General features: G+C 42.3%; 1 pseudogene; it reads left to right on the top strand.

The window, feature by feature from the left end:
* Positions 1-921: 921 nt before the first annotated feature.
* On the top strand, positions 922-2,837 carry LOC120457534 (annotated as a pseudogene).
* Positions 2,838-3,641: the final 804 nt, after the last annotated feature.

Below are 3,641 nucleotides of genomic sequence, written 5' to 3'. Positions count from 1 at the left end.
TACCATCTCGGTGAATGAATTCACAATCGTAGTCCAAGATCTTGATCCACCAACGAGCTACCTGAGGTATTAATTCTGTATTCACCTTAACTTTGGCAATATCAGAACTATCAGTAATAAGATGAAACGGTTTACGTAACGAAACGGTAAGCGTCTCTACTACGGCCAATGTCTCGAATTCGTAGCTGTGGTACTTACTTTCAGCTGCTGTACAATGTAGGCTAAAATAACAAACAGGTTGCCAATCCTTTTGATCATGTGATTGTAGCAGCACTCCTGCCAGACCCACAGCACAAGCGTCGGTGTGGACCTCGTGATTCTCTGTAAAATCGTATAAAACCAGTACTGGTACAGAGCACAATTTTCCGATGAGTTCATGGAAAGCTTCTTGTTGAACATTCGTCCAATTAAATGTTTCTTGTTCAGTTTTCCGTAAAAGTAAAGTTAGGGGACTAGAGAGTAACGGGTATAAAAACCTAACGCAATAGAAACAATCTATGATACAAATTTTATTTTAAATAGTTTAATCATTTTCACAACGATAATATACAATTCTGTCGTTCCGATAGGATATATTTTAAACAAATAACTTAAGGTTGCCACCCATAGAGTTGTAGAGTCCGTGGAAAAATTTGGAATCTACAAATTCAGTACGATTACATTTCTAACAAAATGCCACGTACTTCTTTATTTGATGTAGATGATGACCAACAGTTTCTTAAAATGGCCAGCGTTGATGCGGTAAACTATCCTTAGAAAAAGAGCACATAACCCATCTACAATCAAGATGGCTTTTCGGAATATGATATCCAAAGGCCGAGCTCCAGGTAAGAACTTAAAAAAAACAGTCATATTTAATATCAATTTAATTTCATATTCAGCGCTTTTCGAACCGTAAATGAACCGCACCCAAACCCCATACCCTCCAAGTTCCGCATCGACAATGTTGTTCCGGACTTTGGACTCGAGGAGAATTCTAACGTGCTTCCCAAAAACTGGCAAATGCCACCTCCAAGTTCATCAAGGATTGTCAAGAGTCGACGATGCCCCAACAAAGGAAAAATATCTCCAAATGTGCGTCAAACTTTTCCAAAACCTACCGTCGATACAGAACCCTCACCGCTAACACCCATCAAGGGGACTTTGGTGGATGAGTATGATACAGATCTGCTGTCGTCAGAGGATATTTGGAAGATCTATATGGATGTGAAGAAGGGGCTTATAAAGCCCTCGGATGCTACATGGCCTTTGTTTTGCATGGCGAATTCGGAGGCTTCCAAAACTCCGCCTCCGAGTTTAACGGAACCTCAAAACTCCAATGAATTTCCTCCGAAAACAGTTCGAGTTGACGAAAACCTATATAATAAGAATACTTTTGAAACTGGTTTTGAGAGGAAAATCGGAAAAAATGAGTAGCGGGTCTTGGATCAGTGGATAGAATCGGAGGGGCTCAACGGATCCTATAATGATATAGAAGAATCGGATTCAAAGGGAAAGGTCGATCGTGACGCCAAGAAGCCTCGGATTCTGGACAATGAAGATGTCGCCTTTGCTAGCTTCACCATTGGAATCGAAGAGGAGCGGGCAATCAAGGAATGGATAAAATCGGAGGGCCTCAACGAACCCCACAGTGATATAGAAGAGTTTGATATGTTATTAAGCCTAGCAAGAGAACATGAGAAGAATCGGGATCTTCTGCTTGAGTTACTAAAGCCCAAGGATCTTATCTCCCAGGAAAAGGATGTTTGGAAAAAGTTTTCTCCAAAGGTGTTCGAAATGCCACAGAAACCTGATTCCGTAGAGCCTGAGTTGTGGAAACCCCCACCCAACGAAAAGGTTTCCGTTGAAAATATTCCAGAAAAGGAACCAGAGAAAGCAACTGAATTCATTGTGGAAAAACCAGAAAAGCCAGTTATCCTCGAGGTCAAAGACATTAAACCATTACCCCCGAGACCCGAGGATGAGGAAGCTATTCAGAGTTGGGTACAGCAATGCAGTGAAACCATTTCCCAACAATTGCAACTCCTCATCTATGAGGACAGTTCCAACAATCCAACTGCTGCAGAGCCAGAGGCCATTGACTTCGAAACCGAGATCAGCAAGGAGCAAATGAAGCCCCGAGTCCTGGGAGAAAGAAGAACCAGCAGTTTGGATCAAAATCGGTGGAGAATTTGAGGAGATGTCTTCTGCTTCCGCCTCTGCCAGATCACTTGGACCAGTGCCTCCAGAGGATTAGAATCCTAAGGCGTCCCAAAAGGCGCAAGGTCGAGGAATTTCGCATGCACGTCGATATGAATTTTTGCAAAGTGTATTGCACACTGAGTATGAATAAGAACTTGGATCTGCAAAATACGGTTAGGTTCCTAAGAAACGCCGTTTACAATAACGACATCGATGTGATCCAAATCCGGTATGAGGCCACACAGATAGCCTGGATTTGGTCCGATGGCAGTGTCTTGATAATCAATGGAAGAGGCCATGCGATGCTTGCGGAAACACAAAGGGATCTGATGTTTAGGACCCTTGGGAGGGCGAACTTCAAAGCCGACCCCTCAAACAAGCTTCTACATCTGCGTCTCATTTCCTGCGCCCACTTTCCATTTTGGATCTCTTTGCCGGTGTTCACTGCGTTAAGCGTTCTTTCTCCAGAGCCCCATATGAAGTATGTCTACTACGTGGACAAGGCAGTTCCCGGGGTGGCGGCCCGTGTTCATGAGACGGGAATGGTCCAGGTGTTTGCCATGACCACGGGTGAGGCGGATAATATGCTGAAGAAACTGTACCTTCTTACGGCCAATCACCGAAAGGCCACCATAGACGTCATCAAAAAGAAACCAATGGACTACGACTGATCAAAAAAATGTAACTTACGAGTTACAAACAGAATGATGTAAGGATGTGATCGAAAATAGAATAGTAATTATAATAAAGCTGAGAACGCTTTGGTAAACAATTCAATGGCTCAAAAATGGGTTCAATCATTATTATGTTCTTTAAAATGAATAGGCGTGGAATTCTTTCTCTGCTATCAGATACCCGTTACTCTGCTATTGATTAGATTTTAATTAAACATAGATTTTACAAAACATAGATTATACATACTGCAGAATTGCTAAGCCAACATCTCTAGTATCAATATACCCTCTGCCAGGGTGTGCAAAGTAAGCCGTATAACTATGTATCCTTCAAATATTTTCTGTCCCTCAAAGCATTTTTAAATTGTGTAGTCATGCTAATTTCGTTTCCTTTCCTTGGTTAATTGTTTTTTTTGCGGAAGAAGTGCCGCTTGAGACGTCGTCTTGGACTTGGACTTTTTTCCCCTTTTAGTTGCTCCCGGGGTAGTTTTTTTGTTGCTGTGGCTTTGGCGTTGGTTGGTGTCTTGGTGGAAAACAGAAGGCTTAAAAGGGGATACACAAAGAATTTGAGCAATCAAGTGCGCTTTTGAGCACGCAGACCGATAACAGTTTTATTCACGCTCGCTTTTTCCAGCCTCTTGTTTTCCTGGGACCTGCCATTACGTTGAGGGCTAAGAAGGAAATGTGCTTCGCCCTCAGTTTGTTTCAAAGTCATAACTATGCTGGGTTTTCAATATGCATAAGGAAAGAAAAAAGGAAAAAGGGAAAAATAAGTAAGGAAACGGG

The sequence above is a fragment of the Drosophila santomea genome, unplaced genomic scaffold (genome assembly GCF_016746245.2).
Source record: "Drosophila santomea strain STO CAGO 1482 unplaced genomic scaffold, Prin_Dsan_1.1 Segkk18_quiver_pilon_scaf, whole genome shotgun sequence".
Taxonomy (NCBI): Eukaryota; Metazoa; Arthropoda; class Insecta; order Diptera; family Drosophilidae; genus Drosophila; species Drosophila santomea.
The sequence above is the reverse complement of the archived record's forward strand: the minus strand, read 5'-3'. Positions and strand labels throughout refer to the sequence as shown.